Here is a 22,780-nt window from a genome sequence, read left to right as displayed (position 1 = left end):
GTGACACTATGATCAGATGGAGGATGAGCCCTCTCCCCTCCCCCAGCCTGGGGGGTTTTTGTTTCTTCCATTACAGAGTTAGGGGAGGGGTTTATTAGCATATCCACTCCCAGAATCCTTTGCTCCCACAGCCCCCTAATGAGTTTGTCTCTCCTCAGTGTAGACAGAGCCCCAGATCCGGAGGCCGCAGCTCCTCACAGATGGCCTCCAGCTTTGCGCAGTGGCAGTATCATAGCCCATGAGGTTTATCCGAGGCGTGATTATTGCTAGTTGAAAACTTTTCCCAATACCCCGCCATGACGGCTCGTAATACAGTCAGCATGGCAATTTTTGACAGTCTCCCAGGAGACTGAATAATGGTGTTAGTATTAAAAGAAGTGCTTATGGGAGATAATTATGTGTATACAGTTGTATTGGAGCCGTATGTTACATGTGTCGTGCTGAGAAATATAAGTAACATTTCACTTCCCTGAGGACAAGAGAATCAGCAAAGAAACGTGCGGGATCAATTACAGGATTACTATCTAGTCAGCTGCTTCCCCGGAGATTTCTCCATATGGAGTCATGTTTTAGTTGTTTTTGTTATTATGTGTTCATGGTATGGCGGTAATAAAGTCATTGTTTGGTGTTTCTATATTTTCATGGTTTGGCGGTATTCAAAAACTGTTTGCTGTTATATTATGTTCATGGTATAGCGATATTCAGTCACTATGTGATACTATTATGTGTCTATGATACAGTGCCATTCATTCACTATTATTAGTTGTTATCATTATAAGTCCCTGATGGTGTCCTGTAATGGGGGCTCCTCAGGGGAGATGAATGTATATAAAGGGAATAGATTATGAAGCATTTGCTCCATGTGCTGCACAGCACTCTTGTCAGCACTCTGTCAGCATTCTGTCAGCACTCTGTCAGCACTCTTGTCAGCATTCTGTCAGCACTCTTGTCAGCATTCTGTCAGCACTCTGTCAGCGCTGTCAGCACTGTCAGCACACTTGTCAGCATTCTGTCAGCACTCTGTCAGCATTCTGTCAGCACTCTGTCAGCACTCTTGTCAGCACTCTGTCAGCACTCTTGTCAGCACTCTGTCAGCAATCTGTCAGCACTCTGTCAGCACTATTGTCAGCATTCTGTCAGCACTCTGTCAGCGCTGTCAGCACTCTGTCAGCACTCTGTCAGCACTCTGCTATTGTCAGCACTCTGCTATTGTCAGCACTCTGTCAGCACTCTGTCAGCACTCTTGTCAGCATTCTGTCAGCACTCTGTCAGCACTCTGCTATTGTCAGCACTCTGCTATTGTCAGCACTCTGCCACATAAAGGGGCTGTGATACTGTTACATAATCTATTGCCTTTATATACATTCATCTCCCCTGAGGAGTCTCCCGTTACAGGTTGATGAAATGCGTATGGAGGGTTTGTACAAGGACATTATTAGAGGGATAGGTCGCACTCGGGCACTGTCCTTGTCAGGACGGGGAGATATTGCATTGGGCACGACAGGGAACGTAGCTTTACCTGTCTGACTTTATTTCCCTTTTCTCCCTCCTGTGTGATGTTTTTGCTGATTGAAAACTTCTAATGGTAAGATCCAACTATTTTATAATTGAGGACCGGTTCACTTTGTCACTTTAATATCTGTATATGTCATTGTGAGATATTGGTACCCATATTTTAATCTTGAATATTAAAAGTGAGATTTTATTTACGAAATCTGATCCGGCTTACACCTACTTAAATTCATTGGATTCTTGTACCCCTAGTGGGCTTTGCTAACCTGATAGCATCCTCCCACCACCACCAATTAATTGAAAGTCCCTTATGGCATTCTCCACCCAACCCCTCCAATTCATCATAAGTCCCTGATAACAGACTCCCCGACCGCAATTCATTGAAAAGTCCCTGTATAGTGTTCTCTTCCACCCCTAGTTCATAATATGTCCTTGATAGCGTCCTCCTCCTGTTAGTGTCTTCCCCACAACCCAATTCATAATACGTCCCTTATAGCCTCCTTCCCCACCCTCTGGTTTACTATAAGCCTCTGTATAGCATCCTCCCCAATCACCCAATTAATTATAAATCCTTGATATCATCCTCCCCTACCCCAAGTTCATTACAAGTCCCTGATGACGTCCTCCCTCCAATTCAATCGTTGCCTCTTATGGGATCATCTCTGCATTGCTGGACAGGTCTGGAATACAGAAGAGACGGTTCCCTTCCAGGACGTAGAAACCAATGGACAGAACGTATAGTGGTGAGTGGTGACAGTCTGTAACCAGAAAGGAGGAGCAGACGGCCGATAATACAGGAGAAAGTCATTGTGTCAGTGATCATGTACAGAAGCCCGGATAGCTCAGTCGGTAGAGCATCAGACTTTTAATCTGAGGGTCCAGGGTTCAAGTCCCTGTTTGGGCGGAAGCTTTTAATAAAGATGAAACCAATAAACACTATTTCTAAAGGATATAAGAGATCTAGAGAAGGACAAATGATGGCGACGGTTACTGTTCTTTGATTTCATTTAGTTTTGGGTGGTGACCTTGTTCTCGTTCGCTACTCTCTTGGCGCCAACAACAGGCGATCACTGGTAATGTAATGTACTAGAACATAAGTGAGGGCTCGTTACATATTCCACGTAGTAGGAACTTGTGGATAGTCAGTATAGAGGAACTATGTGGCGGTATTCAGTCCCTATTTGGTGTTATTATGTGTTCCTGGTATGACGGTAATGAGTCACTATTTAGTATTATAATGTGCTCATGGTATGGCGGTATACAGTCTTTATTTGGTGTTATTATGCGGTCCTGGTATGGCGGTATTTAATCACAATTTCTTATTAGATGGTCACGGCATGACAGTATTGCTTCTCAGCTGCTCTAGCGCCATCATCAGGAAGTCCCTGGTAATGCAATCCTCTAACACATAAGTGAAGGTTTCCCCAGGACGCAGGAGCAGACAGTCTGTATAGTAGGAGGTGGTGACACTATGATCAGATGGAGGATAAACCCTCTCCCCTCCCCCAGCCTGGGGGGCTTTTCTTTCTTCCATTACAGATTTAGGGGAGGGGTGTTATTAGCATATCTACTCCCAGAATCCTTTGCTCCCACAGCCCCCTAATGACTTTGTCTCTCCTCAGTGTAGATGTGACACCCCAGGGGTCTGGTTGCCACAGTGATAGAGATATTACGTCTGAGAGCAGGTGGGAGGTCTCTTGGTCAGGAATCCTATGCATGCCACACCTCCTGCACAGTCCTGGGAGGGGAAGAACTTCCCCTATATAAAACTGGGGCTGAGGCAGGGTTAGTGAGTAGAGAAGAAGTAGAGACAGAGAAAAGAAGCAAATATAGGAACAGAACATCAGGAGCTCTGTGGGAGCAGTGTTACAAGGAGTCAGGGGCTGGCAGCTGCAGAGCTCGCCCTGACTGAGAAGATTTCTTACCGGACCTGGAGTCCGAGGCTGTGGGGACTAACTCCTACCCAGCAGCAGAATCCGTCAGGCAGGGGATTCCAGGTCCTCTGGCCAAGAAACCCGAAGGCACGGTCACACGCATGGGACCAGCACCGCCGTCGTGGAGCGGAAGCTACTAGAAGGCCCCGAGTCACCGGCCATACGGGTGAGCACCACACGGTACACTCAGGGACGTGGGCTACTTATACCCGCCTCTAGCAAGGTAGCCAGAAGAGTACAGTTAGTTTGGGAGGCCTACAACTCCGCCTGGCCAGGGGAGATCCCATCTGCTCAAGGACTGACCAGGCCCCAATCGCTAGCCAGTACTCCGGGAGGGTCTATCTTTGTCACCAGTAAAGACCCTGAACTACACCGTACCGTCTCCGAGTGGTTCCTGCTACCCCCATCATCCACGTCGGCTGCCCTGAGGCCATACCCCTCCCGTTGGGGGTTATACTATCACGCTGCACAATCCTACCACCGGCCTCAGCGGTCTGCCCTGCAGCAGCAGCTCCTTAGCTGTACTCAACGGTTGGCGTAGTCGTCCAACATCTACCGTTGATACATCGCCGCTCAGTTTGACTCCCTGGGCACGGACCGGGTCACCGCCACGAGACTACAACCCTCAACAGATCCGGCTCCGGGTAAGCTCCCGCGTGCGCAACGCAGCGCGACACAGGCCCAGGGGCGCGTCAACTTTTGGCGTAGTCGGCAGGATTTCGTGCCCGCAACCACCGGGTACTGCGTGCCTGAAAAAGACTGTTCAAACTTACCTGTGGTGAAGATTCCCGCCATCCGGCGCCATCTTCAGCCTTCTTCCCGCCATCGGTGAAGATTCCCGCCATCCGGCGCCATTTTCAGCCTTCTTCCCGCCTTCCGTGGAGTTTTCCCGCCGTTGGACGCCATCTTGAAGACGTCGCGCGGGAAGAAGAGGGGCGTGGACTCCGAAAGCGCGCGAGAACTGAAGCCCCGCCTCACGTCCGGACGTCGCGTAAGGTCCTGGAAGGAGCCCAGCAGACGCCGACGTCACAGGAGCGCGACGGAAGGTCCTCAACCCTGACGATCTACTGCGGAGCCGCGGCCTACGGAAGAGGATCATCGCAAGGTAGGCCACGGTCCACTAGGGGGGAGGAGGATGTCGGATACGGAGGAGAGCTTCACTGCCTCAACCCCCGCCAGCGCCACCGCTGCTGCAGTCATGCCTTTCACCATGCCCTATATCCCGGGAGCGGCCTGGCTACCCCAGTACTCAGGGGAGTCACATACCCTGCATGACTTTAGAGAAAAGCTGGATAGCCTCTTCCAGGTGTACCCCCTCACAGAAGAGCAAAAAGTGAGCATCCTGGTGGCCCAATTAACTGGGGCAGCCCGAAGGGAGGTAAAGTCCTGGCCACCTGGGGGGAGGACTGTCGCAGGGATACTAACCCGGCTGAGGGACACCTTTGATACCCGCACCTCAGCCGAGATCAAGCTTAGATTCTACGGGTGCAAGCAGCGAGCATACGAGAGTATAAGGGACTATGCCCTGAACCTACAAGAGGCCCTGAGAGCCATTAAGCAGACCGACCCTGACGGCGTGGCAGACGAGGACAGGCTGTTGACTGAACAATTTATAGAGGGTTTATATTGCAATGCCCACCGAACCCAGTTGCGGGCAATGGCCTTACAGGACCCTCATCTGGGATTTGCACAGTTCAAGGACAGAGCCATCCGGGTGCTCCGAGAACCGGCACCAGGTGGCGTTGTGACCCACAGACGCCCCACTACCACTTACCACCAGGAGGCGGCACCCTTGTCGGCAGGGCCTGTGGGAGCTGATGCGCAGGCTTTGAACAATGACCCGGCTCCAGACCTGCACCATCAGGTCCAAGAGCTAGCTAAAAGCGTTGCTGCGCTAACCCGAACTGTGCAGTCTTTACAGGTTTCCACTCCAGGGAAGATCCAGCTGGCACCCGGACCGGAGGACATCCCGTGGCGTCGACCAAGGAGGACCCCACCGGCCAGAGGGAGACCCAGCGACCGATACAACGAGGACGGACGACCCATCTGCCGCCGCTGCAATCAACCCGGACATATGGCAAGGTACTGTCCTTTAAACTGGAACAACCTGGGGTAGAGGGCCAACCCCCAGGAAAAAGATCACCAGGCCCATCGAACTGGCACGACAAATATGTGGGAGGACGTCCAGTCTTACCCGTGGTACTGGATGGCATTCCTATGAGTGCCCTACTGGACACCGGGTCACAAGTCACCACCATCCCGTACGTGCTCTTCAAGCAGTACTGGAATGACTCGGATATCACCCGCTACCCTGACGACGACTTGAGTATCATCGCCAGCAATGGTCAGCCCGTGCCACAGATTGGATTTAAAGAGGTGACCATTAAAATCGGTAGAGTCAAACTGGCAGCACAGGGACTGATCATTGTAGACATTGACAAACACGAGAGTCACCCAAAGATAACTCTAGGAACTAATGTAATTGAAAATTGTCTTGCAGAGGTGATTTTCCTTTTACAGCAGGTTGCCAAGAACGCCAGCTCCGGCGAGCAGCGAGTGCCCCAAAAAGAGATCCGGGCACTGATGCGACGGCAACAGGTGGAACTCTCCGGCGGTGAGATTGGTAGCGTGAGAATGTGTGACCCTTTCCCTATTGCCATGCCCCCAAAAAGTGAAATAATGATTTGGTGCCGGGCAGCTATTGGTCTGAGAGGTAGAGATTACCAGGCAATGGTAGAACCAGTTTACTCAGACAGTAGGCCCACCATCTTGACAGCACGGGGGGTGGTTAATGTACGCCATGGGAGGGTGCCCGTTCGCATAATCAATATCGGGAAGAGGGAAGTGTACCTGCCCCGGTATGCCACGCTAGCCAAATTATATACCATTAACCAAAATGCTATACAATCTGTGGAACCCTTGCCTCCATCTCACCCGGAGGAAGGTAACGGCTCTAAGAAAACAATGGAGGACTGGTGTCAGCAACTACATTTGGGTACTGACTCCACTCCCTCACACCAGAAACAGGGAGTCTATCGGGTGGTTCAAGAGTACGAGAGAGTGTTTAGTAAACACCCGTTAGACTTCGGGCGAGTCAAGGGGGTAGAACACCACATCCCCACGGGAGACCATCCTCCCATAAAAGAGAGGTATCGACCCGTACCCCCTGCACACTACCAACACGCCAAGGGGATGCTTAGAGACATGAAGGAGGCTGGGGTGATCAGGGATAGCTGTAGCCCCTGGGCAGCTCCACTAGTCTTAGTCAAAAAGAAAGACAACACCATGAGGATGTGTGTAGATTACCGGAAAATCAACCGTATCACACACAAGGATGCGTACCCCTTACCAAGGATAGAGGAGTCTTTGGCTGCTTTAAGATCTGCTAACTTCTTCTCTACCTTGGATCTCACTAGTGGGTACTGGCAGGTTCCTGTAGCAGAGGCGGACCGGGAGAAGACCGCATTCACCACCCCGATGGGACTTAGCGAGTTTACCTGCATGCCGTTCGGACTCTGCAACGCACCAGGAACCTTCCAACGATTAATGGAGTGCTGTCTGGGCCACAGAAACTTCGAGACGGTCCTGTTGTACCTGGACGATGTCATCGTATATTCTAAGACTTATGAGGACCACCTGAAACACCTGGCGGAAGTGTTCGAAGCTCTGGCAAGCTACGGCCTAAAGGTGAAACCCTCCAAGTGTCACCTCCTGAAACCAAAGGTGCAGTACCTGGGACACGTGGTGAGCGCTGACGGAGTGGCTCCCGACCCTGATAAGATCACCGCAATTAAGGAATGGCCAAGTCCCTCCAGTGTAAAGGAAGTGCGGCAGTTCCTCGAGTTGGTAGGCTACTACCGCAGGTTCATCCCCGGTTTCACCAAAAAGGCAGCTCCTATGCAGGACCTCCTGATAGGCCAGTCCCGGAAGGCCAAGAACCAGAAGCCGCCCTTCAGATGGGAGAAGTTGGAAGAAGAGTCCTTCCGCCAGCTGAAGATGGCCCTCACGGGGGATGAAATCCTGGCGTACCCGGATTACAGCCAGCCCTTTATCCTCTACACCGACGCAAGTAACATCGGGCTAGGAGCCGTGCTGTCCCAGATCCAGCAGGGGAAAGAGCGAGTAATCGCTTACGCCAGCCGAAAACTGCGACCCACCGAAAGAAACCCTGAGAATTACAGCTCATTTAAGCTAGAGTTCCTGGCAGTGGTGTGGGCAGTCACCGAGCGCTTTAAGCACTACCTCGCTTCTTCCCGGTTCGTCGTGTACACGGATAACAACCCGTTGACACACCTGGACACGGCAAGACTCGGTGCCCTAGAGCAGAGATGGATGGCCCGCCTGTCCAACTACGAGTTCACCATCAAATACCGGGCAGGACGCTCCAATACCAACGCGGACGCCCTGTCCAGGATGCCAAACCTACCGGACGTAGGAGAAGATCCAGAGGGACTGGAAGAAGTCGAACTCCCCGCGTTTCACCGTCATGGGACTATCCAGTATTCCCATCGGGTAAGGAGTAAGCAAGGCGCTACGCTTAACCCCTTACCTCACTACAACTGGGCGGAAACGCAAGACAGTGACCCTGCTGTCCGGCTGGTGAAGGAGATGCTGACTCAGCCAGAGGCTCGCCTTGACCCAGACGCTCCGGAGGAAGCCAAGCAACTGTGGGCAGAAAAGAGTAGACTGTTCCTTTACAAGGGGAAGTTGTGCCGCAGGATGGTTAACTCCCGGACGCATGAACTAATCTGGCAAGTAGTGGTGCCACGACGAGACGCAGCCATGGTGATGGAGGCATACCACGATGGAGCTGGGCATTTCGGATGGAAGAAGCTGGAGTTCCTGCTGCGCGGGCGGTTCCATTGGGTAGGCATGAGGGGAACCATCGAGAGGTGGTGCAGAGACTGTGGCCCGTGCAACCTGAGGAGGAAGGACCGTGCCAGCCAGAAGACTCCCCTGCAGTCCATCGTCACCCGGCAGCCGTTGGAACTGGTAGCCTTGGATCATGTAAAACTGACCCCAAGCAGAAGTGGCTACGTCTACGCGTTTAACCATCGTGGATCATTACTCCCGGTTCTTGGTTGTCATCCCCGTCAAGGACTTAACGGCTCAAACAGCAGCTAGAGCCTTCCAGCAGCACTTCTGCCGTCCACACGGGTACCCGGACCAAGTGCTGACGGACCAGGGACCTGCCTTTGAAGCGGAGGTCTTCCAGGAATTCTGCAATCTGTATGGCTGCCGGAAGATAAGGACGACACCCTATCATCCGCAAACTAATGGACTTTGTGAGAAAATGAACCAGGTGGTAATGGATCTTCTGAAAACGTTGCCCCTGGAAGAACGCAGTCTGTGGCCTGAGAAGCTGCCCGATCTGGTGGACCTATACAACCACATCCCGGTAGGTTCCACCAACTGTACCCCGGCTTACCTAATGAGGGCGAGACCTGGTAAGTTACCTGTTGACCTGGAAATGGGAGTCCTGACACCCGAGGACACTTCACCAGAAGCAGACTGGGACACAGAGAGGCAGCAGCAGTACCGGAAAGTACAGGAGAGCGTGGAGCGAAGTCTCTGTCAGGCTAGGGAGAGACAAGAGAAAACTTACAACCAGTATGCTCCCGCTGTTCCCCTGGTGCCCGGAGAGCAGGTCTTGAAGAGGAAAAGACGGCTCCACAAGTTGGACGACCAGTGGGAAAAGGACCCGTACACCGTACTGCCCAAAAGCCACGAGAACCCGAAGGTCTGTACCATCAGTAAAGACGGAGGGGAGACCACAGCCATTGTATCCCGGGATCACCTGAAGAAGTGTCCTGAACAGCTACGGAACCCTGAAGAGGAACAAGAAGACCATCGACCCGTAGAGGAAAGGGAAGATATGGTTAGTACTGTGCTCGGAGACTTCCCTCGGTCTTGGACTCAAGTCAATGGTGCAGTTGTGGTACCCGTACTCACCTTCCTCCAACCAGCATCCCAAGCACCTACGGAGCAACAGGTAGAGCTGGAAGAACAGCCGGTCCAGGAGGCAGAAGACCCCACACCAGCAGACCAGGAGGATCAACCCTCTGCTTGCAGTGAGCCTGCCATATCCCTAGTGAGCCAAAGGGCCCGTAGACCGCTGCCCAGTTTACCCTTAACAGCTCCTACACCCTGTAGTTCAGGGCCAGACAGTCAGCTCCGTAGGTCCACTAGGGCCACTAGAGGCCAGTTACCCGCACGTTGGAGGATTTGAAGTGTATAAATTGTTTTATTTGTGGTCACCTGTTTTTCTTGTTGCTTGTGTATAATTATGTGTTTCTAGTTGTTTATAGGAGTCTTTGGTGGATTTACCGGGAATCCTGTGTACATAGTTGGAGCGTAACCCAGGACGGACTAAAGACTGTTAAGGACTCGGGGCAGGACAGACCCCTACCTGGTTACGTCTCCCTGTTTTGGTGAAATGGACACCTTGCTTTCTTCAAAGACTGCACCCGGTTACGGACATGCCGTGACCACCTTTATGTGTTTCTTTATTGTATTGTTATTGTTATATCTTGTTATGTTTTTCTAAAATATGTTTAGTCCCGGAGTACTAAATTTCACTAGGGGGGAATGTGACACCCCAGGGGTCTGGTTGCCACAGTGATAGAGATATTACGTCTGAGAGCAGGTGGGAGGTCTCTTGGTCAGGAATCCTATGCATGCCACACCTCCTGCACAGTCCTGGGAGGGGAAGAACTTCCCCTATATAAAACTGGGGCTGAGGCAGGGTTAGTGAGTAGAGAAGAAGTAGAGACAGAGAAAAGAAGCAAATATAGGAACAGAACATCAGGAGCTCTGTGGGAGCAGTGTTACAAGGAGTCAGGGGCTGGCAGCTGCAGAGCTCGCCCTGACTGAGAAGATTTCTTACCGGACCCGGAGTCCGAGGCTGTGGGGACTAACTCCTACCCAGCAGCAGAATCCGTCAGGCAGGGGATTCCAGGTCCTCTGGCCAAGAAACCCGAAGGCACGGTCACACACATGGGACCAGCACCGCCGTCGTGGAGCGGAAGCTACTAGAAGGCCCCGAGTCACCGGCCATACGGGTGAGCACCACACGGTACACTCAGGGACGTGGGCTACTTATACCCGCCTCTAGCAAGGTAGCCAGAAGAGTACAGTTAGTTTGGGAGGCCTACAACTCCGCCTGGCCAGGGGAGATCCCATCTGCTCAAGGACTGACCAGGCCCCAATCGCTAGCCAGTACTCCGGGAGGGTCTATCTTTGTCACCAGTAAAGACCCTGAACTACACCGTACCGTCTCCGAGTGGTTCCTGCTACCCCCATCATCCACGTCGGCTGCCCTGAGGCCATACCCCTCCCGTTGGGGGTTATACTATCACGCTGCACAATCCTACCACCGGCCTCAGCGGTCTGCCCTGCAGCAGCAGCTCCTTAGCTGTACTCAACGGGTGGCGTAGTCGTCCAACATCTACCGTTGATACATCGCCGCTCAGTTTGACTCCCTGGGCACGGACCGGGTCACCGCCACGAGACTACAACCCTCAACAGATCCGGCTCCGGGTAAGCTCCAGCGTGCGCAACGCAGCGCGACACAGGCCCAGGGGCGCGTCAACTTTTGGCGTAGTCGGCAGGATTTCGTGCCCGCAACCACCGGGTACTGCGTGCCTGAAAAAGACTGTTCAAACTTACCTGTGGTGAAGATTCCCGCCATCCGGCGCCATCTTCAGCCTTCTTCCCGCCATCGGTGAAGATTCCCGCCATCCGGCGCCATTTTCAGCCTTCTTCCCGCCTTCCGTGGAGTTTTCCCGCCGTTGGACGCCATCTTGAAGACGTCGCGCGGGAAGAAGAGGGGCGTGGACTCCGAAAGCGCGCGAGAACTGAAGCCCCGCCTCACGTCCGGACGTCGCGTAAGGTCCTGGAAGGAGCCCAGCAGACGCCGACGTCACAGGAGCGCGACGGAAGGTCCTCAACCCTGACGATCTACTGCGGAGCCGCGGCCTACAGAAGAGGATCATCGCAAGGTAGGCCACGGTCCACTAGGGGGGAGGAGGATGTCGGATACGGAGGAGAGCTTCACTGCTTCAACCCCCGCCAGCGCCACCGCTGCTGCAGTCATGCCTTTCACCATGCCCTATATCCCGGGAGCGGCCTGGCTACCCCAGTACTCAGGGGAGTCACATACCCTGCATGACTTTAGAGAAAAGCTGGATAGCCTCTTCCAGGTGTACCCCCTCACAGAAGAGCAAAAAGTGAGCATCCTGGTGGCCCAATTAACTGGGGCAGCCCGAAGGGAGGTAAAGTCCTGGCCACCTGGGGGGAGGACTGTCGCAGGGATACTAACCCGGCTGAGGGACACCTTTGATACCCGCACCTCAGCCGAGATCAAGCTTAGATTCTACGGGTGCAAGCAGCGAGCATACGAGAGTATAAGGGACTATGCCCTGAACCTACAAGAGGCCCTGAGAGCCATTAAGCAGACCGACCCTGACGGCGTGGGAGACGAGGACAGGCTGTTGACTGAACAATTTATAGAGGGTTTATATTGCAATGCCCACCGAACCCAGTTGCGGGCAATGGCCTTACAGGACCCTCATCTGGGATTTGCACAGTTCAAGGACAGAGCCATCCGGGTGCTCCGAGAACCGGCACCAGGTGGCGTTGTGACCCACAGACGCCCCACTACCACTTACCACCAGGAGGCGGCACCCTTGTCGGCAGGGCCTGTGGGAGCTGATGCGCAGGCTTTGAACAATGACCCGGCTCCAGACCTGCACCATCAGGTCCAAGAGCTAGCTAAAAGCGTTGCTGCGCTAACCCGAACTGTGCAGTCTTTACAGGTTTCCACTCCAGGGAAGATCCAGCTGGCATCCGGACCGGAGGACATCCCGTGGCGTCGACCAAGGAAGACCCCACCGGCCAGAGGGAGACCCAGCGACCGATACAACGAGGACGGACGACCCATCTGCCGCCACTGCAAGCAACCCGGACATATGGCAAGGTACTGTCCTTTAAACTGGAACAACCTGGGGTAGAGGGCCAACCCCCAGGAAAAAGATCACCAGGCCCATCGAACTGGCACGACAAATATGTGGGAGGACGTCCAGTCTTACCCGTGGTACTGGATGGCATTCCTATGAGTGCCCTACTGGACACCGGGTCACAAGTCACCACCATCCCGTACGTGCTCTTCAAGCAGTACTGGAATGACTCGGATATCACCCGCTACCCTGACGACGACTTGAGTATCATCGCCAGCAATGGTCAGCCCGTGCCACAGATTGGATTTAAAGAGGTGACCATTAAAATCGGTAGAGTCAAACTGGCAGCACAGGGACTGATCATTGTAGACATTGACAAACACGAGAGTCACCCAAAGATAACTCTAGGAACTAATGTAATTGAAAATTGTCTTGCAGAGGTGATTTTCCTTTTACAGCAGGTTGCCAAGAACGCCAGCTCCGGCGAGCAGCGAGTGCCCCAAAAAGAGATCCGGGCACTGATGCGACGGCAACAGGTGGAACTCTCCGGCGGTGAGATTGGTAGCGTGAGAATGTGTGACCCTTTCCCTATTGCCATGCCCCCAAAAAGTGAAATGATGATTTGGTGCCGGGCAGCTATTGGTCTGAGAGGTAGAGATTACCAGGCAATGGTAGAACCAGTTTACTCAGACAGTAGGCCCACCATCTTGACAGCACGGGGGGTGGTTAATGTACGCCATGGGAGGGTGCCCGTTCGCATAATCAATATCGGGAAGAGGGAAGTGTACCTGCCCCGGTATGCCACGCTAGCCAAATTATATACCATTAACCAAAATGCTATACAATCTGTGGAACCCTTGCCTCCATCTCACCCGGAGGAAGGTAACGGCTCTAAGAAAACAATGGAGGACTGGTGTCAGCAACTACATTTGGGTACTGACTCCACTCCCTCACACCAGAAACAGGGAGTCTATCGGGTGGTTCAAGAGTACGAGAGAGTGTTTAGTAAACACCCGTTAGACTTCGGGCGAGTCAAGGGGGTAGAACACCACATCCCCACGGGAGACCATCCTCCCATAAAAGAGAGGTATCGACCCGTACCCCCTGCACACTACCAACACGCCAAGGGGATGCTTAGAGACATGAAGGAGGCTGGGGTGATCAGGGATAGCTGTAGCCCCTGGGCAGCTCCACTAGTCTTAGTCAAAAAGAAAGACAACACCATGAGGATGTGTGTAGATTACCGGAAAATCAACCGTATCACACACAAGGATGCGTACCCCTTACCAAGGATAGAGGAGTCTTTGGCTGCTTTAAGATCTGCTAACTTCTTCTCTACCTTGGATCTCACTAGTGGGTACTGGCAGGTTCCTGTAGCAGAGGCGGACCGGGAGAAGACCGCATTCACCACCCCGATGGGACTTAGCGAGTTTACCTGCATGCCGTTCGGACTCTGCAACGCACCAGGAACCTTCCAACGATTAATGGAGTGCTGTCTGGGCCACAGAAACTTCGAGACGGTCCTGTTGTACCTGGACGATGTCATCGTATATTCTAAGACTTATGAGGACCACCTGAAACACCTGGCGGAAGTGTTCGAAGCTCTGGCAAGCTACGGCCTAAAGGTGAAACCCTCCAAGTGTCACCTCCTGAAACCAAAGGTGCAGTACCTGGGACACGTGGTGAGCGCTGACGGAGTGGCTCCCGACCCTGATAAGATCACCGCAATTAAGGAATGGCCAAGTCCCTCCAGTGTAAAGGAAGTGCGGCAGTTCCTCGGGTTGGTAGGCTACTACCGCAGGTTCATCCCCGGTTTCACCAAAAAGGCAGCTCCTATGCAGGACCTCCTGATAGGCCAGTCCCGGAAGGCCAAGAACCAGAAGCCGCCCTTCAGATGGGAGAAGTTGGAAGAAGAGTCCTTCCGCCAGCTGAAGATGGCCCTCACGGGGGATGAAATCCTGGCGTACCCGGATTACAGCCAGCCCTTTATCCTCTACACCGACGCAAGTAACATCGGGCTAGGAGCCGTGCTGTCCCAGATCCAGCAGGGGAAAGAGCGAGTAATCGCTTACGCCAGCCGAAAACTGCGACCCACCGAAAGAAACCCTGAGAATTACAGCTCATTTAAGCTAGAGTTCCTGGCAGTGGTGTGGGCAGTCACCGAGCGCTTTAAGCACTACCTCGCTTCTTCCCGGTTCGTCGTGTACACGGATAACAACCCGTTGACACACCTGGACACGGCAAGACTCGGTGCCCTAGAGCAGAGATGGATGGCCCGCCTGTCCAACTACGAGTTCACCATCAAATACCGGGCAGGACGCTCCAATACCAACGCGGACGCCCTGTCCAGGATGCCAAACCTACCGGACGTAGGAGAAGATCCAGAGGGACTGGAAGAAGTCGAACTCCCCGCGTTTCACCGTCATGGGACTATCCAGTATTCCCATCGGGTAAGGAGTAAGCAAGGCGCTACGCTTAACCCCTTACCTCACTACAACTGGGCGGAAACGCAAGACAGTGACCCTGCTGTCCGGCTGGTGAAGGAGATGCTGACTCAGCCAGAGGCTCGCCTTGACCCAGACGCTCCGGAGGAAGCCAAGCAACTGTGGGCAGAAAAGAGTAGACTGTTCCTTTACAAGGGGAAGTTGTGCCGCAGGATGGTTAACTCCCGGACGCATGAACTAATCTGGCAAGTAGTGGTGCCACGACGAGACGCAGCCATGGTGATGGAGGCATACCACGATGGAGCTGGGCATTTCGGATGGAAGAAGCTGGAGTTCCTGCTGCGCGGGCGGTTCCATTGGGTAGGCATGAGGGGAACCATCGAGAGGTGGTGCAGAGACTGTGGCCCGTGCAACCTGAGGAGGAAGGACCGTGCCAGCCAGAAGACTCCCCTGCAGTCCATCGTCACCCGGCAGCCGTTGGAACTGGTAGCCTTGGATCATGTAAAACTGACCCCAAGCAGAAGTGGCTACGTCTACGCGTTAACCATCGTGGATCATTACTCCCGGTTCTTGGTTGTCGTCCCCGTCAAGGACTTAACGGCTCAAACAGCAGCTAGAGCCTTCCAGCAGCACTTCTGCCGTCCACACGGGTACCCGGACCAAGTGCTGACGGACCAGGGACCTGCCTTTGAAGCGGAGGTCTTCCAGGAATTCTGCAATCTGTATGGCTGCCGGAAGATAAGGACGACACCCTATCATCCGCAAACTAATGGACTTTGTGAGAAAATGAACCAGGTGGTAATGGATCTTCTGAAAACGTTGCCCCTGGAAGAACGCAGTCTGTGGCCTGAGAAGCTGCCCGATCTGGTGGACCTATACAACCACATCCCGGTAGGTTCCACCAACTGTACCCCGGCTTACCTAATGAGGGCGAGACCTGGTAAGTTACCTGTTGACCTGGAAATGGGAGTCCTGACACCCGAGGACACTTCACCAGAAGCAGACTGGGACACAGAGAGGCAGCAGCAGTACCGGAAAGTACAGGAGAGCGTGGAGCGAAGTCTCTGTCAGGCTAGGGAGAGACAAGAGAAAACTTACAACCAGTATGCTCCCGCTGTTCCCCTGGTGCCCGGAGAGCAGGTCTTGAAGAGGAAAAGACGGCTCCACAAGTTGGACGACCAGTGGGAGAAGGACCCGTACACCGTACTGCCCTCAAGCCACGAGAACCCGAAGGTCTGTACCATCAGTAAAGACGGAGGGGAGACCACAGCCATTGTATCCCGGGATCACCTGAAGAAGTGTCCTGAACAGCTACGGAACCCTGAAGAGGAACAAGAAGACCATCGACCCGTAGAGGAAAGGGAAGATATGGTTAGTACTGTGCTCGGAGACTTCCCTCGGTCTTGGACTCAAGTCAATGGTGCAGTTGTGGTACCCGTACTCACCTTCCTCCAACCAGCATCCCAAGCACCTACGGAGCAACAGGTAGAGCTGGAAGAACAGCCGGTCCAGGAGGCAGAAGACCCCACACCAGCAGACCAGGAGGATCAACCCTCTGCTTGCAGTGAGCCTGCCATATCCCTAGTGAGCCAAAGGGCCCGTAGACCGCTGCCCAGTTTACCCTTAACAGCTCCTACACCCTGTAGTTCAGGGCCAGACAGTCAGCTCCGTAGGTCCACTAGGGCCACTAGAGGCCAGTTACCCGCACGTTGGAGGATTTGAAGTGTATAAATTGTTTTATTTGTGGTTACCTGTTTTTCTTGTTGCTTGTGTATAATTATGTGTTTCTAGTTGTTTATAGGAGTCTTTGGTGGATTTACCGGGAATCCTGTGTACATAGTTGGAGCGTAACCCAGGACGGACTAAAGACTGTTAAGGACTCGGGGCAGGACAGACCCCTACCTGGTTACGTCTCCCTGTTTTGGTGAAATGGACACCTTGCTTTCTTCAAAGACTGCACCCGGTTACGGACATGCCGTGACCACCTTTATGTGTTTCTTTATTGTATTGTTATTGTTATATCTTGTTATGTTTTTCTAAAATATGTTTAGTCCCGGAGTACTAAATTTCACTAGGGGGGAATGTGACACCCCAGGGGTCTGGTTGCCACAGTGATAGAGATATTACGTCTGAGAGCAGGTGGGAGGTCTCTTGGTCAGGAATCCTATGCATGCCACACCTCCTGCACAGTCCTGGGAGGGGAAGAACTTCCCCTATATAAAACTGGGGCTGAGGCAGGGTTAGTGAGCAGAGAAGAAGTAGAGACAGAGAAAAGAAGCAAATATAGGAACAGAACATCAGGAGCTCTGTGGGAGCAGTGTTACAAGGAGTCAGGGGCTGGCAGCTGCAGAGCTCGCCCTGACTGAGAAGATTTCTTACCGGACCCGGAGTCCGAGGCTGTGGGGACTAACTCCTACCCAGCAGCAGAATCCGTCAGGCAGGGGATTCCAGGTCCTCTGGCCAAGAAACCCGAAGGCACGGTCACACGCATGGGACCAGCACCGCCGTCGTGGAGCGGAAGCTACTAGAAGGCCCCGAGTCACCGGCCATACGGGTGAGCACCACACGGTACACTCAGGGACGTGGGCTACTTATACCCGCCTCTAGCAAGGTAGCCAGAAGAGTACAGTTAGTTTGGGAGGCCTACAACTCCGCCTGGCCAGGGGAGATCCCATCTGCTCAAGGACTGACCAGGCCCCAATCGCTAGCCAGTACTCCGGGAGGGTCTATCTTTGTCACCAGTAAAGACCCTGAACTACACCGTACCGTCTCCGAGTGGTTCCTGCTACCCCCATCATCCACGTCGGCTGCCCTGAGGCCATACCCCTCCCGTTGGGGGTTATACTATCACGCTGCACAATCCTACCACCGGCCTCAGCGGTCTGCCCTGCAGCAGCAGCTCCTTAGCTGTACTCAACGGGTGGCGTAGTCGTCCAACATCTACCGTTGATACATCACCGCTCAGTTTGACTCCCTGGGCACGGACCGGGTCACCGCCACGAGACTACAACCCTCAACAGATCCGGCTCCGGGTAAGCTCCCGCGTGCGCAACGCAGCGCGACACAGGCCCAGGGGCGCGTCATAGACAGAGCCCCAGATCCGGAGGCCGCAGCTCCTCACAGATGGCCTCCAGCTTTGCGCAGTGGCAGTATCATAGCCCATGAGGTTTATCTGAGGCGTGATTATTGCTAGTTGAAAACTTTTCCCAATACCCCGCCATGAGGGCTTGTAATACAGTCAGCATGGCAATTTTTGACAGTCTCCCAGGAGACTGAGTAGGTGGTTATGGTAGATCTAAGTGTGCTGATAGTTAGGTAACAGTTCTCTAGAAATGATAACATTGCAGGTATGTTTCTATACCAATGAGAATTTGTTCTCTGCAGAAAGAATTATTACTTGTCTTTATTTTACCGTATTGTGAGCTTAAAAATTGGAAATAAATGTCATCCTGACAATCTTCTTTGGGTTTTATTTTCACGGCATTTAGATTGCAGTAAAAACAACCTAATATCTTTGTTCCTCTGCTCAGTGCGGTGATAGCGATATCACATTTATATAGGGGGATTTATTTTTTACTAGTTACAAAAAATCTTGCCTCTGTCTCTGTATTCTGAGCCAGAACTTATCATTTTCCGGTTGATGGAGACGTACGAGGACTTGTTTTTTCGGGGCGAGGTCTAGCTTTCATCAGTACTATTTTGGGGTCTATATGACTTTCTTATCTCTTATTATTCCAACGTATTTTGGGAGGTGACCAAAAAAATCCCAGAGAATTTGCCATTTACACTTTCTTCTGTTTTGGCGTGCAGTGTATATAATAAATAGTATTTTTATTGGTTCAGACATTTATGTACCCAGCGATACCAAATGTGTTAATTTTTGATTTGTTTTTGGAAAAGGGAGAGATATGATCTTTATACACACACACACATACAGTGCTGGCCAAAAGTATTGGCACCCCTGCAATTCTGTCAGATATTACTCAGTTTCTTCCTGAAAATGATTGCAATCACAAATTCTTTGGTATTATTATCTTCATTTAATTTGCTTGCAAGGAAAAAACACAAAAGAGAATGGAGCAAAAATCAAATCATTGATCATTTCACACAAAACTCCAAAAAAGGGCCGGACAAAAGTATTGGCACCCTCAGCCTAATACTTGGTTGCACAACCTTTAGCCAAAATAACTGCGAACAACCGCTTCCGGTAACCATCAATGAGTTTCTTACAATGCTCTGCTGGAATTGTAGACCATTCTTCTTTGGCAAACTGCTCCAGGTCCCTGATATTTGAAGGGTGCCTTCTCCAAACTGCCATTTTGAGATCTCTCCACAGGTGTTCTATGGGATTTAGGTCTGGACTCATTGCTGGCCACCTTAGAAGTCTCCAGTGCTTTCTCTAAAACCATTTTATAGTGCTTTTGGAAGTGTGTTTTGGGTCATTGTCCTGCTGGAAGACCCATGACCTCTGAGGGAGACCCAGCTTTCTCACACTGGGCCCTGCATTATGCTGCAAAATTTGTTGGTAGTCTTCAGACTTCATAAAGCCATGCACAGGGTCAAGCAGTCCAGTGCCAGAGGCAGCAAAGCAACCCCAAAACATCAGGGAACCTCTGCCATGTTTGACTGTAGGGACCGTGTTCTTTTCTTTGAATGCCTGTTTTTTTTTCCTGTACACTCTATGTTGATGCTTTTTCCCAAAAAGCTCTACTTTTGTCTCATTTGACCAGAGAAAATTCTTCCAAAACGTTTTAGGCTTTCTCAGGTAAGTTTTGGCAAACTCCAGCCTGGCTTTTTTATGTCTCGGGGTAAGAAGTGGGGTCTTCCTGGGTATCCTACCATACAGTGCCTTTTCATTCAGACGCCGACGGATAGTACGGGTTGACACTGTTGTACCCTCGGACTGCAGGGCAGATTGAACTTGTTTGGATGTTAGTCGAGGTTCTTTATCCACCATCCGCACAATCTTGCATTGAAATCTCTCTTCAATTTTTCTTTTCCGTCCACATCTAGGGAGGTTAGCCACAGTGCCATGGGCTTTAAACTTCTTGATTACACTGCGCACGGAAGACACAGGAACATTCAGGTCTTTGGAGATGGACTTGTAGCCTTGAGATTGCTCATGCTTCCTCACAATTTGGTTTCTCAAGTCCTCAGACAGTTCTTTGGTCTTCTTTTCTTTTCTCCATGCTCAATGTGGTACACACAAGGACACAAGACAGAGGTTGAGTCAACTTTAATCCATGTTAACTGGCTGCAAGTGTGATTTAGTTATTGCCAACACCTGTTAGGTGCCACAGGTAAGTTACAGGTGCTGTTAATTACACGAATTAGAGAAGCATCACATGATTTTTCAAAGGGTGCCAATACTTTTGTCCACCCCTTTTTTAGGTTTGGTGTGGAATTATATCCAATTTGGATTTAGGACAATTCTTTTTGTGTTTTTTTCATTGAAGACAAATTAACCGGTTCAGGACCGCCCACTGTACATAAACGTCGGCGCTGCCTGGGCTCTGTGCAGCGCCGACGTTTAAAAACGGTGGGTGGTCCCGCAGCGCTCAGGACCCCCAGGGTCCTGCTAGCGCTGCGGTACCGGTTCAGAGCGATAGCTCTGACATGTGGCATCATGGGGACCTGATTGGATCAGGTCCCCATGATGTTAACCTGTTCCTATCTTCTAGATGCCGCGATCCATAGCGATCGCGGCATTTAAAAGATAGGGACAGCCGGTGGTCGGCGATCGGGACCCCCCACATACCTGTCAGCGGCGGGGATCCCGGTGCTGTGACCTCTGACATCATCGAGACCTGATTGGCTCAGGTCTCGATGATGTCAGCGTCACACCAGCCAATCAGAGAGATCACCAGGGAAGTTTGTTTTAGCAACAAACTTTCCCGGGCGATCTGCCTGATAAATGCAGTTTCTCCTCCGATCTCAGTGAGAGAGCAGAGGAGAAACAGTGTGACAAGAGCTGTCAGCCTTGCCACTGTGAAAGTAAAAAAAAAATAAAATAAAAAAGAAAGTAAGAGTTAGGGTTAGTGAGTCTGTCAGATCAGTCAGTCCTGTCAGATCAGTCCAGTCAGATCTGTCAGTCAGTCAGTCCTGTCAGATCAGTCCAGTCAGATCTGTCAGTCCTGTCAGATCTGTCAGTCAGTCAGTCCTGTCAGATCTGTCAGTCAGTCAGTCCTGTCAGATCTGTCAGTCAGTCCTGTCAGATCTGTCAGTCTGTCAGTCAGTCAGTCCTGTCAGATCTGTCAGTCAGTCAGTCCTGTCAGATCTGTCAGATCTGTCAGTCAGTCAGTCCTGTCAGATCTGTCAGTCAGTCAGTCCTGTCAGATCTGTCAGTCAGTCAGTCCTGTCAGATCTGTCAGTCAGTCAGTCCTGTCAGATCTGTCAGTCAGTCAGTCCTGTCAGATCTGTCAGTCAGTCAGTCAGTCAGTCCTGTCAGATCTGTCAGTCTGTCAGTCAGTCAGTCCTGTCACATCAGTCCAGTCAGTCCTGTCACATCAGTAAGTCAGTCCTGTCACATCAGTAAGTCAGTCCTGTCAGATCAGTCAGTCAGTCCTGTCAGATCAGTCCGGTCAGTCCAGTCCGGTCCCGTCCTTTCAGTCCGGTCCGTTCAGTCCAGTCAAAAAATATAAAAATAAAATGGCCCGTCAGACTTATACCGCAGAGAAGGTGTATGCCCTGCTGTGTTCTGACACTGATGACAGCGCAATCTCAGATGGAGATATGGATTTTGAGGGCTTTAGTAGCGGCGACACTGAGAGCCCAGAAATGAGCAGTGATTCTGTTCCATCCTCAAGCCCAAGGACCAGTACAGCAATAGGGGCAAATAGCGCTACTGGAGAAACGTCTCCAAATCAGGGAACACTGCCCAGTACAAGCGCTGTCCCTGCTACTAGTGAATTGGCGCACGCCAGTGTACAAGGGGCGTTGCCACATGATCTAGCATTTCCCAGATGGGAGGCTTCAGATTCGGCTGCTCCATTCAGCCCTGATTTCAACGCCATTCCTGGTATAAATGTGGAGGTGGAAGATTTTGGACCAATTCATTTTTTTAATTTGTTTTTTACAGACAGCTTGCTAGAGCATATTGTCGTGCAAACAAATTTATACGCGTCCCAATTCATAAGCCAGAATCCCCGATCTTACTATGCTAGGGCAAATTTATGGACACCAACTAATGTCCCGGAAATAAAAAAATTTTTAGGACTTACATTTGCCATGGGGCTTGTTAAAAAACCGAGCATTCGATCCTACTGGTCCAACCACCCTGTTCAAGCCACCCCTATGTTTTCAGTCATTCTGCCTAGGACCCGTTATGAAATGCTCATGCGGTTTTGGCATTTTAACGACAATAGTCAATGCCTGCCCAGAAATGCCCCAGAACATGACAGGTTATATAAAATTAGACCCATCATTGAAAATTTGTCAGAAAAATTCTTAAGCCTCTACACCCCAACACAAAATATTTCTATAGATGAGTCCCTTGTAAAATTCAAAGGAAGACTGCACCTCAAGCAATTTATCCCATCTAAAAGGGCAAGGTTTGGAATAAAGATCTATAAAATGTGCGAAAGTTCAACCGGATACACATCCGCTTTTCGCATATATGAGGGGAAAGATAGCCAACTAAACCCACCAGGATGCCCTACTTATCTGGGGACATCTGGAAAAATTGTTTGGGAGCTGATAAGTCCATTTTTTCAAAAAGGCTACAATCTATATGTGGACAATTATTACACCAGCATACCCCTATTTAAAAGTCTGGTTGAACACAACATCGGGGCTTGTGGGACCATCCGTAAAAACCGTCAGGGGTTTCCACAACCATTGGTCAACCAAAAGTTTCAAAAGGGGCAGTCAGGGGCTGTACGCAACGGAGAGCTGCTTGCCCTGAAATATAGGGATAAGAGGGATATTTTTGTCC

General features: G+C 51.5%; 3 non-coding genes across 3 annotated transcripts; all 3 read left to right on the top strand.

Annotated features, from left to right (window-relative positions):
* Nucleotides 1-209: 209 nt before the first annotated feature.
* LOC141168063 (U4 spliceosomal RNA) lies at nt 210-349 on the top strand. The gene has a single exon (XR_012251818.1). It is a non-coding gene; the product is annotated as a U4 spliceosomal RNA (small nuclear RNA).
* Nucleotides 350-2,343: 1,994 nt separating this feature from the next.
* Nucleotides 2,344-2,416, top strand: TRNAK-UUU (transfer RNA lysine (anticodon UUU)). The gene has a single exon. It is a non-coding gene; the product is annotated as a tRNA-Lys (tRNA).
* A 15,563-nt stretch (nt 2,417-17,979) lies between these two features.
* On the top strand, nt 17,980-18,119 carry LOC141168108 (U4 spliceosomal RNA). Its single transcript, XR_012251859.1, has one exon. It is a non-coding gene; the product is annotated as a U4 spliceosomal RNA (small nuclear RNA).
* The last annotated feature ends 4,661 nt before the right edge of the window (nt 18,120-22,780 follow it).

Source organism: Phyllobates terribilis, unplaced genomic scaffold (assembly GCF_046119375.1).
Source record: "Phyllobates terribilis strain yellow unplaced genomic scaffold, ASM4611937v1 Scaffold_11__3_contigs__length_659146591, whole genome shotgun sequence".
Lineage (NCBI taxonomy): Eukaryota > Metazoa > Chordata > Amphibia > Anura > Dendrobatidae > Phyllobates > Phyllobates terribilis.
The sequence above is the reverse complement of the archived record's forward strand: the minus strand, read 5'-3'. Positions and strand labels throughout refer to the sequence as shown.